Source organism: Suricata suricatta, chromosome 4 (assembly GCF_006229205.1).
Source record: "Suricata suricatta isolate VVHF042 chromosome 4, meerkat_22Aug2017_6uvM2_HiC, whole genome shotgun sequence".
NCBI classification, from domain to species: Eukaryota; Metazoa; Chordata; class Mammalia; order Carnivora; family Herpestidae; genus Suricata; species Suricata suricatta.
This window is the reverse complement of record NC_043703.1, coordinates 2537050-2549375: the sequence shown is the minus strand read 5'-3', so window position 1 is coordinate 2549375 and position 12326 is coordinate 2537050. Positions and strand designations below refer to the sequence as shown.

General features: G+C 53.2%; 1 protein-coding gene across 1 annotated transcript in view; it reads right to left on the bottom strand.

Moving 5' to 3' along the window:
- The window catches only part of COL4A1 (collagen type IV alpha 1 chain), an 85916-nt gene that overhangs the window by 55671 nt on the left and 17919 nt on the right, over positions 1–12326 (bottom strand). The window lies entirely within an intron of this gene.

Sequence of the window (12326 nt, the reverse complement as noted above, 5' to 3'; positions counted from 1 at the left end):
CTCTCTCAAAAATAACAAACATTAAAAAATATTTTTAAATAAGAAGAAAACACTATCATCCAGGATACACACAGAGACGGCCGTAACACACTCGAAAAGGAAAAAGAAAGGTGCAAATGCCTAGAGTTCGGAGCCCGAAGCTGGCGGCTGACGGATGAACACAAGCAGCACGTGAAGAGGAGGCGTCAGTGAGGCCGGACGGCGGCCAACAGACGCGATGTTGGCCGCGTGAGCGCGAGAAACTAAGGAAACACAAGCAGCCGGAGGGCACGCAGGGGCGCCCGCGTCGGACCGGACACAGGCTCCTCCGGGCGTCAGCGAGCCCGTAGCGGACGAGGAAGTGCGCCTTGCCAGACTGCCATGATACAGTCACCCGAGATCGCGGTCTAAAATCACGAAACCCACGTGCTTTGCAGCGTGGGGACCTGCCTGCGGTCTCCCAGGACAGACGGGGCAGGGAACAGCCGTCGCCGGCTGGCCTGAAGATGCAGACGGTCCTATGGGTTACTTAGCGCCCGGAACCTTCTCAGTCACAGCGGCTCAGAGCAGAAATAAACAGACGAGCTACATGGTATTCGGCATAAGCACTCACTCCCAGGAAAGCGGGTCCCCTGGAGGTGCTGCAAAGTGCCGCACCGCCGTGCAGACGGAGGGATGGGCAAGGGCTCTGGAAGATGCCCTTCCTTCCAAACCCCTCGGCCGGTCCTGGCTCTTGCTGGTAAACTCACCACCTGCTGCATTTTTAGAAATGCAGAAAGTGGTTCTGAGCTTGGGACCCCAACCGCCGCCCTCCCGTGGCCTGCAGGATTTAACTGGAATCGGAGGCCAGGCATCCAGAAAGGGCGTGCGAGTAAGTGTGCGGAAGATGATTGCAAACTTGAGACGATACAAGAAAATGGTAAATGGATTCGAGAAAGCCAAGCTGTGCAGTCTGGCACAGCCCCGGGCCGGCGGCACGGAGACTTCCCAGAGCAGCAGATGCTGACGTCCCCGGAGCCCTCAGCGTGGGCTTCGACGCCCCCTTTCCCGAGGCCTGGGCCGGCTGGGGACAGAAGGCGCGCTCAGACCCAGACTTGTTCACATGCAGAGCGACTCATGTGTATTCGTCCTTACACCGAAATACCAGCCGTGGGCTCCAACCGCAGAGGATGGTGGCCGCTGGATACTCTGTCATCACGTGCACCTCCTCGCTAATACTCGGGTGTGGGAAAATTCTACCCAAAACAGAGTAGAATTTAACTGCCAAGAGCTGGCTGAGAAAAATAAATGAACACTGAGTTGTGTCTTCCCAAATAACATGACACGGAGAGGAAGTGTGAGAGGCGCTTCAGTGTAAGAGCCTGATCCAGTGGGTTTGGTGGCATAGTTTTAGTACTCAATTAGTATTTGGCTCTCTCCTCTGAGACCCAGCGCAGAGAAAACTTTATAATTCTCACTCTAACCATGGAACGCACGGAGGCTGAGAGCCAGATTCGCTGAGTTCTGCAAGTTTCTCACTGAGTCAGCGCTACGGCCGAAAATAGAAATGAGGTCAGCCTGCACCACGGTGCCTGGTTTTTCTAGGTCACTAGAGCAAGGTGGCTCCCAGCAAACCGTTGAACAATTCGCCGTTAAGTTCACCCCTTTTATGTCCATTTCACAGACAGGGACCTCGGGATTCTGATGCATAACTGACCTGTCACATGTCACCGGCTGAGCCCTGCGTGCTGCTGGGAACAGAACACAGAAATCAGACTCCCTGTGCTTGCGCCACAAGAGCACATTCTTTCCCAAATGTCCCTGGACACTTAAGCAATCTGTAGATCCCAAGAGTTTTGAAAGTAACTAGCTACGAAGGAAGTGTGTTATCTCCCACATATTTTTTTTTTAACTTTCCCACTCTTCCTGTTCAGACAAGAGTGCACATGAATAATCTAATATCCCGTGCCCATCCAAGGCTATTACGGGCACTAGAGCAGAGCCAGCAGACAGGATAAATGTTCACACAACTATACAGTTGGCTGGCACACGGCGCACGTGGAATGCGGGCCAAATCACTCCTCTGAGCGTTCAGCAAATCCCCACTGTCGTTGGAGGAAGGGCTGGCTGATCTAGACAGTGCAGCTGCAGAGGGAAGACCTCGACGGCAGCCACCCGGGTGCTGGGGCTCAAGGCAGGAGGTGCACTGCCAGTGTCCCTGAGAAAGGACTCAGTCATCTGCTTCCCACGATGCATTAAAGGCAAGGTCCAACAGGCACCTGGGGGCTTGGTTGGTTAGGTGTCCAACTTCAGGTGATGATCTCACGGTTTGTGAGTCTGAGCGCCACATCGGGCTCTGTGCTGACAGCTGGGAGCCTGGCGCTGCTTTGGATTCTGTGTGTCCAGCTCTCTGCCCCTCCCCCACTCACACTCTGTCTCTCAAAAATGAATAAATGCTAAAAAATACTTTTTTTCAAAAAGTCAAGGTCCAAAAGGCCATGGCAGCCACTAACCCATGCCAGGCAGAAGTGGAACCCCCAAACCCATGTTCGTCACAGAGATGAGCATCTCCAGTGGAGGGAAGACAGGAGATGGTAAAATATTACCCAGAAGTGTGGCTGCGATTGCGTCTCACTCTCTGATTCTCCAGCGTCCGTGAGATGTACTATAGTCATTTAAAAATGTTTATGTGTCAACAGCAGACGCGATTACCGCTGTCTCCTCGAATGATGGACTTCGGGATTTGAAGAGGAGGACCGAAATACCACTACTACAAAGATGACAGAATACAGCCATGGGGAGTCATCTTGGCATCGAAATTAGCCATTCCAAATTAGGCATGAAATAGAGTTTCACGCATGGAGTAACTTAAAAATTTTGCATAATAAATATATTACCTAAAGCAAGGACATACTTTAAAAATCCATAAAATAGGAGAATAAAGCGTTCTGTTATAATATCCACTATTTCCCTTCCTCTTACAATGCGTGTGGAAACGAGCTCATGATGGAACTCACACGCTGGGCAGTGCGTCCCTTCCCGGCTCAGTCAGAATCCAAATACAAACAAGACTCCCCGGATGGCTGAAACCGAAAGAGTGTGAGGCTTCTCCCTTCAAAGGATAATACAATCAGGAACCACAAACACTGACGTTAACAAAACATAAGCCGTTGGCAAGACCCATTGTCAGGGGCCGCAGTACGGCCCTCCCAGTGGTCAGCCAGGGATCACATTCCGTGAGTTAAATTTTATCGTAAGTTTTCACATCTAAGACGATATGGCCACAGATCTCTGCAACGGAGAGAAGCGCAGGAAACGTGTGTCTGGAGCACCGGGCTGCCGCCTCGACGGGCCGACTGGGGCCGGGGGCCGCCCACGCGCTTCGGTTCAGCCGTCACAAGGCAGAACAGACCCCACAAGCGATGGCAATTGGAGAGACTTTTGTGCCCGGGTTTCCGCCCCTCAGAAGTAAATACTTTAAAGGCAGCAACATTGCTCTATTCATTCGCAACGTTTGGCAGGATCTTTGACTTCGGTAAAATCGGGGAGTGGACGGATGAGCCAGGCCGTAACGCACACGATGCTCTGCATGAAGCAGGCGTGAGCGGGCGTCCTAGAAACTTAACTCGCCGTGCGGGGCGGTGACCGGGCCAGGGGGCCCCTGCCTGGGTCTGAGGCCCTGTGGGCGCCCTGGGAACATGGCTGACACACGGACACATGGGCCTGCGGCCGAGAAAGCAGGCCGCGGCCAGGGCAGGAGCCCGGGATCAGCTGTCTCAGTCTGTCACCGGGCGCCTGGAGATTGCCATCTCCAAGCAAAGCTGCAAACCCAGCGGAGGAATGCAAGCATTTACTTCTGGAGCCAGAGCTCACCAAGAATTCAGTGATGGGGAAATGATTTCAAATGATGGGTCACAGTCAGTCAGTGGGGGACATGGGGACTCAGCCAAAAATTCCACAAGAGCAACTCCTGAGCCCAGCAAGCATCCGCGGGACCGCTTCCTGGATGCCGACAGTGGGAAAGTGGTGGGAAGTGTCACGGGTCCTGGAAAAACTGCCGCGGCCCCCCTGGGGGCTCCACCCACCCCAGAGGCCCAGCGCCCAGGCCGGAGTCCTGAACACGCTTTCCAGAAAGGGGGTCGTGACGGCTGGCTCTCCTTCCTGCCAGGAGAGACGCAGCTGGGTTCCCGAGGAACAGGCGTGAATTAATTCATACTGTTTCCCAGACGCATTAAATATAATGCGAAGATTGCTTCATGTAACCACTCATCATTACTATTGTTTCTTACATTTAATATTTTAGAATCGAAGCAGGAAAGAGAAAAAATAATCATGCTCAAAATGCACGGCTACTGATCTTTCTCTTCTTCCCCAGAGTCTTATTTTCTCTCTCAAGCCTGGGTGATGTTTAGCTCAGAAGTCGATATTCGGAATCTCTACACTGTGGCTCTCGGGCAAACTTGTGTTAGGAGCTTTAGCAATCATACGGAGAGGGGAGAAAGGTGAGCATTTAAGAGACCTGCTCCTAGAAACGAGGACACTCCCTCCGGCACAAATTCGAGGGAAGAGAAGAACAGGAAAGGTTCTGGGAAAAATCCCCCAACCCGTGACCTTGGGGTTCATGCCCTCATGTGCTGTCCGATCCGTTCTCTTCCTGGGCGTGTTCTGGACCCTCCTGCCTCTCCAACCCCACCCCGCCTCTCGCCACACGGCCACCGCCAAGCCTGTGACTCTGGGGCTGCGGACGGTCGGGTCCGCAGGGGACCAGGGTGGCCCTGTGCGCTGAGCCCTGGAAGGGTGGGGGCTGGGGGGCCTTTCCCTCTGCAGCTTGACACCTGTCATTCTGCCACCGGCCCCGGCTTCAGACAGCCCACAGATACAGCGCCTCACCCAGAACCTTCTCCAGGTCTCCATGGCCAAGGACCGGGCTGTGAAGCTGGCTGGGGGAGCGAAGGCTCAAGTCCAACGCAGGACGAGCAGGATGGAGGTGGCAGGGGGTGCGCAGTGCGGCTTTGCGAGTAATCGCCATTTGCAAAGAACAGAACCCTAGATACTTTCCAATCTACAAAAATCCACATCGTACATCAACTTGGAAGGAAAAAAAAAGAATTACAAAGAGTTCTTCCCGAAATACGTCCTACAGAACTGTCATCAGCACAAGAACACCGTGAAAGAGACCCACATGCCTTCTTAACAGGATTTGAACCCACAGCCGTCCAAGGGCCAACCGTCCACCCTCCCCCGGCTTGGGGAGCAAACTCTCTAAAAGGAAAGGCAAACTCAAGTGCTGACCTACCGTTGGCAGCAAAAAAAAAAAAGAAAAAGAAAAAGAAAAAAAAGAAAAAAGGAAAAGAACACACCTTAAAACCTCCCACAGGTCCGGAGGACTTAAAGTTCCAGACATTTCTCCCTACCCGGAGCCGAGCGCTGCGAACGCGGACACGCTCAGAAGCCGTGAGTGGCAGCAGCGTCTCCGCCAGCAGACGCGCCCCGCGGCGACCCGTCTCTGACACTCTTTCTGAAAACCAGTCTAACACGCTCTCATTGATTCTCCTGAAGCAGCATCTGCTCAGGATATTTTTAAGTATTAATATTACAAGTCATTCTCTGAAGCAGTCAGCTTCCCAAATTGGAAATAGGAAAATAGCGTGTTAACATTTTCCCAGAGTCTTGGGGATGCATCGCCAAGCCCTGCGTCTACGTTTCCTGATAAAGTTAATCTGCATCCACAGCTTATTCCCGTTTTCCCAGCAAACTGCAAACCAAATGCTGTTGGTTCCCTGGGAAACACTGGCCTTTCCCAGCCTCTATTCACTCATCCAAATTTCAACGAGAAGGTTCAGATTTCTGCATGGGTCTTCCGGTCGCCCCCACCCAGGAGCCTACGGCCTGGCTCTCCGCCACGTCCCCAGTCAGGGCCCCCACTCCGGGCAGCACCCGGCGGGGCGCAGGGATGAGGGCCCCTATGTGAACTGTGGGTATTCACACCCCACCTCTTCCCCGCCCCCAGCACCCGGACACATCCCTTCCTCCGGGAAGACCTTCTAGACACCGGGATCTGAAGACGACTCTTACATCTAACTGATCCACTTCCATGAAGGGGCAATGAATAAAGGCTTTCGAGGCGCTCCGTGCGAAGAAAGCCCCCCACCACTCTGGCTTCCCACCACCAGGGGGCGCTAGGGGACTGCACTTTTTTCAAATTAAAGCCTTCCGGACCCGGAGGCCATCAGCCCTGTTTCCTAGGCATCATATTAAGGCACTAATATTAAATATTCAGCGCTGCGGAAGGTGTTAGCTCAGGGAAGTCAGTTTGATGAGGCCTGAAAGATACAACACCCAGGGAAGCGAAGAACTTTACTTAGAATTTAAAATGTAATTCACATTGAACATGAGTGAGTCCGGGCCCCTGAACGTCAAGGCTGGTCCGTGGCAGGTGAGGCCCAGCAGTGACGTGGATCGTGGCCAGTTCTCAGATGGCTCCTGCTCCTCACTTCATAAACCAAGTGCTTGAATCAAACAAGAACACAGGACGAAAGTGAATTCAGCTTTCTAAGGGATGGCATGGAAATAGCACGCACTGAAAAAAACGTAAATCCTACAAAACATTCATAAAACAGGTGGAGGCTGGACAGCAGGGAGGTCTCTAAGAAAGTGTCAGTAAATATGCAAGCGCCCGCAGGATTTCTACAAAGGCTTTTTGGGCGGGGTCCCTTCTACTGCAAGTTTATAGGAAGCACATACACAGTAAGGTGATTTATTCCATTCTGCTGATTTTTGCATTTGTGAAAGCAAAAAATTCATCCGATTTTTTAACAGCTTCCAAAAAACATGATGAACATTTCCCTGGCTGAAAACTTGATTCACTGACAGGGAGGCTCATGAAAATCAGCGTCACAAATGCCTCAGCCTACCCTTACATTCTGTCTGTCATCCACAGACTTAAAGATTGTGTTTTAGAGCAGAAAAACCGTGCAGACATAAAAGGTAGCTCTACTGCGGCTCAGACCCTCACTGCGGCTGCGGATGGTTGTGCATGTTGCACACTGCAGCGAGTAGAGGGCAAAACCCAGATGCAGCTCAGCACCGGCCTGGCGAGGGGAGGGGCCCTGGTCTAACAGGCACAGAGCTGAGCGAAACTCAGTAGCAGCCACGTCACCCAGCTGGAAATAGACCCCACAAGGGGTTCTACTTATGAATGAACGCACACAACGTTACACTCCGGGGAAGGGGAATTATCTTCCTAACAAGAGCCGCGCTTCCACTCCTGGCACGAGTGCCTTCCGTTTTCTTAAAGTTCCATGACATTTATCAAAATTCTCTGTCATAACTTGAAGATTTGGAGGAGGAGAGAGATGGCAGGAAAATAGGTAATTGACACAAAGTAACTAGGTTGTTAACAAGCAACGGAGTTAGCAGCTCTGAGTCTGCACAGAAAAAAATCTTTTTTTCAGAGACACTTTACTGGGCACCCAGATGGCTTAGTCAGTTAAGCGTCTGACTTGAGCTCGGGTCACAATCCCACGGTCTGTGAGCTCAAGCCCCACATCAGGCTCTGTGCTGACGGCGTGGAACATTCCTGGCATTCTCTCTCTCGCTCGCTCTCTCCAAAAAAAATGAACCCTTTTTTTAAAAAGACACTTTGCTCTGTCTTCACTATCGCCAACAACCTTGAGATCTGGAGAGAGGGATTCTGCGCTGTCAGCAGATCTGAGAATGAGCGACCCGCGTGCACAAGCCCTGAACGGCCTTAGAGGGGTCCGTGTGGCCGTACTGGGGGGGTCATCGCCTGAACCGGGAAACGCGTGCAGGCTGTGACACGGCCCCGGAGTGCGTGCATCCTGAACAAACGCAGGACACATAAAAGTCAGGAAGTGCGACAATCTCGGCCAGGCATTTGGGGGTGGAGGCGCCCGTGTTGCCATTAAAAATGAAGAATGCAAACGAAATGTCCTGACAATGACCATAAGCAATAACACAAAAGGCACGCAAGAAGCCGGTCAGGCTTTACTTGGAGAAAAATTGCCAACTGTCCATTAAGAAACATTTTTTTCTTTGTTTTTTTTCCCCTTAAAAATCGTGAGTTAATGCAACTATCCATCCAAAGTCGGTTCTATGAGTGGGTGCGGGGTCCTCCCTGCACCCCAGCACCCGGCAGGTGCTCCCTGAGGGTCTTCAGGACTGAATCGGGGAACACAAAGCGTTCAAGACTCCAAGGAAAGGGGCGCAGGGTGGCTCGGTGGGGTCAGCGTCCGCCTCTTGGTTTCCGCTCAGGTGACGAACTCGTGGCTTCATGGGCCCGAGCCCCGCCTGGAGCTCCACGCGGGCAGCTCAGAGCCTGCTTGGGATTCTCTCTCCCTCTCTGCCCCTCCCCCACTCACGCTGTCTCCGTCTCCCTTAAAATAAATAAATAAATGTAAAAAAAGATTCCAAGGAAATAATATAAATGGGGTAGAGCTCTGATTTCCAAACATGGCTGCAGAACGGGTGCTCTGGGTTAGCAAACGGGGCTGTGGGGCTCTTCCGACACTCTTGCCTCAGTCAAGGCACTGACAGCGCCGCGTGCTGGGGAGACCCTGGGCCGAGCCGCCGGAGGACCGCGTGGGCAGCCCCAGCTCCGGCCCCGAGACTCCCGAGAACCGGGCCGGCCGTGTGCAGGACAGGATGACGGACACACGCTGGATCCTAGAAAGCATCGAACTCGGATGTCCTCCCCCTCCCCTGCACTCAACACCAGGCCCAGGATTCGAGGACAGAGCCGGTCTGGCCGTTGTTGATTCAAATACACATGTTTTGCGTTTGCTGTCAGAGTCTGCCTCCCACCAAGGCAGTGGCATTTCCTACAAAAGCCACGGAAGGTTGTGAAAGAGGCCGTGTTGCCTTTTTCCCTTCCCAGCGGTCTCGACCCGTGAACTGTCTCATTCTTGTTTTTGAAGCTAAATTTGACAATGGAAATAAGGGTTTCTCGGGCATTGAAAAGGTACGACAGCGGGGCGCCCAGCGGCTCCGTAGATTGAGCGTCCGGCTTCGGCTCAGGTCACAGTCTCGTGGTTCGTGGGTTCAAGCCCCGCGTCAGGCTCTGCACTGACATTTCAGAGCCTGGAGCTGCTTCGGATTCTGTGTCTCCCGCTCTCTCTGCCCCTCCCCTGCTCACACTCTCTCTCTCTGTCTCTCAAAAATAAATAAAAAGTTAAAAAAAATTTTTTTAAAGGCACAACAGATTTTTTTTTTAAAGAAATTCCTCATTTATCTTATGCATAAGGTTTTTCACTTCTCCTTAAGGAACACATCTGATAGTCACTCTTCTCGGGACGCTCAGTCTACGCCGGCACGAGCCCGAGTCTGTGTGGCCGCCCCGCACACCGGCCCGGGCCTGGCTCACAAGCAGCCGACGGCACACACGCATCCGCGTCCCCCTCGGCCTCCGGCACGGCGGCTCGGCCACCCCGCGTCCCAGCAATGTCCTCCCTCGGCACATGGCGTGATTTCAAGACTTCATTAATCACACTCAGAATCAAAACGATAAGAGCAGTTTCAGAGGGGCTGGAGCGTGACACACCCATTCTGTCCGCGCAAGGCAGCGCCCCGGGGGGCGGGGGGCCCGGTGTTACAAAACCCGCAACTCACTTCACCGCGCTCGCTCGGGAAACGGGTCAGATGGATCTGCGTTCCTGACCGAACTTCAACCTGTCTCCAGTAAACGCCATGATTTCTTTAAAACCTAGACAGTGACTCAAGGAAAGAAATTAAGCAAGATACAGAAGGGGTTGGGGGGGAATCGAGATTTTGATTTTACAACCGAATGGCTAAGAAACGCATACAATGCACAATCAATAAATAAAAGACCCTGGTGGGTCAAGAACGCAGGAAGTGACCGTGCTTGAGGTCCTGAGGAGCAGCCTTCCCTGAGAAGGCAGGGTCTTCGCCGCAGGGTCGGCCACAGAATCGCCAAGCCTGCTTCCAGAAGATAGCGCGGAGATTATTTTAACCCAACAGCCAAATTACCGCAAAATTGTAGGTTAGCAGGATTTAATTTAATGCCATTTTTACTCTATATGTTTTGTAGAGGTTTCAAGGTTGCGTTTATAAGACAGTTTCTTGCTTTTTTATTCTTATTTACTTAATGCAAATAGACCAAAATACTATGCTCTCGGGCTAGGAGATAAGACACAGAAATCTGCCTAAATTGCATTACAGTTTGTAAACTGGAAGAATTGAGGTTTTCATAAAAAAATAAAACACATGATAGGGGCGCCTGGGTGGCTGGGTCGGTCAAGCATCCCACTCTGGATTTTGGCTCAGGCACATGATCTCACGGTTCGTGGGTTTGAGCCCCGCACCAGGATCTGTGCTGACAGCGTGGAGCCTGCTTGGGATTCTCCCTCTCTCTGCTCCTTCCTCACTTGTGCTTTCTCCCTCCCTCCCTCCCTCTCCGTGAGAATAAATACTTAAAAAACTAAAAAACAAGAATCAGCGAGAAGGCGATGAGCCAGTGTGCCGTGGTGGGGGGAGGAGGCGGGTGGGGGGAGGAGGCAGGTGGAGGGCGCACCCCTGCGCTCCGCACTCTGGGGGACGCCCGCACCCCGCACCACGGCCGAAGCGGCTTCTCAGTGGCCTGAGGACGCTGACCAGCCAGACACCTGAGGCGCCCTCCGCTGGTCCCTGCCCCAGACATAAAACGGCTAACTGTGCAAGACTCCTGAGCTCGCACGGGAATTCCAAGCCAGTGGGGAACCCCCAGCGTCCTCGGGAGAACGAGCAGGTCCCAGCCCCGCGCTTCTCCGCAGGGGGAGGCCACCTTTGGTTCAGAATCAGAAGGAACGTCGCCATCTGATGGCCCTCTGGTTCTGGCAGGTAAACACGGCAGCTGATCCCCGCGGTGCAGAATTTCCAGGTGACAAACAGCAATGACGGTCTGGGCCGCTCAGGGCTGGCGAAGAGCGCCAGCGATGGCCGCACCAGAGGCGCTCTGGAAGAGCGGAGCCCCGGCCTCCCGGCGCCCCCCGCCCGGCCTGAACGCCATCACTGCCGAGTGAGGGACAAAGGACTCGCTTCTGAAACGAGATCACTACGCTCTTCCAGAACCACGCGCCGGAACACAAGATCGCCTCAGAAGGGGGCTGTGTCAGGAGCAAAATACTCAATGGGACAGAAAACAACGTGTGTGGATTCTTGTCTGTCACCGACTGAAACAAACTCCTTTTTTAAAAAACGGAATTTGTGCTGACTCGAAGGGGGCACGTGCACCCCACTGTTGACGGCAGCGCCATCAACAATAGTTGGAGGATGGGAAGGGCCCGATGTCCAGGAAGTGACCAGCGATGGAGAGCATGTGGTAGGTAATTGCAGCGGGCTGCTCCTCGGCGGTCCGGCGGAATGAAATCTTGTCATTTGCAGCACGGTGGACGGACCGCGAGGGTAGCACGCTCAGTGAAGTCAGCCAGCCCGAGAAAGACAAGTGCCACATGATTCCACTCGTGGATTTAAGAAAGAAAACAAGACCACAGGAGAAGGGAAGGAAAAATCATACAAACACGAGAGGGAGGCACACCGTAAGAGAGTCCTAACTACAGAGGACAGGCTGAGGGCTGCTGGAGGGGAGTGGGTGGGGCACGGGCACTGAGGGGGGCCCTGGTTGGGATGAGCACTGGGTGTCGTACGTATGTGATGAGTCACTGGGTTCTACTCCTGAAGCCAAGACTACACTCTGTGTTAACTAACGTGGGTTTAAATGAAATAAAATAAACAGAATTTTAAACTACACACCCTGAGTAGGTCACTTTGCTGAAAGCATCACTTGGCGTGTAGGATGGCCTCAAAGTCACATGCAGGCGCCTGTTTCACTGCGTTGTACTCTGTGTCCCTCCATGAGGCACAGAACCTTGAAGGGACTACGTCCCTGGAGTTTGAACAGCCCCCAACGTGGGGACCTTTAATGGTGAATTTTCCAAAACAGACCCTTTGGGGTGAGACTACAGCTTCATGAAGGCAAGTGAGTAAGGAATGAATGGAAATTAATGGCTGTCCCCAGGAGGGTCCCCACGATCACCATCTTTCCCACTTGGCACTGACCCAGGGCAAGAGGGGCCCCGGACTCACGGCTGCCCCGTGGGGACAGCCCCCAGCAGGTCTCAGAACGTTGCACCCGCCTTGAGCCCCGGCCTCTCAGCCCCAGGGAAGAGCTCAGAAATACGGAGAACCGAACAGATGAGCGAGTAGGAAAAGCAAGGGCGGCGAGGAGGGAGGACCGCCTTCCCGGGCGGGGGGCTCCGATCCCGGGCAGGGGGCTCTGATCTCGAGCTCCTGCGGCAGAATAGCCGATGGCAAACGGGGTGCAAGAAACTCAGGTCTTCACACCAGCAGACTCA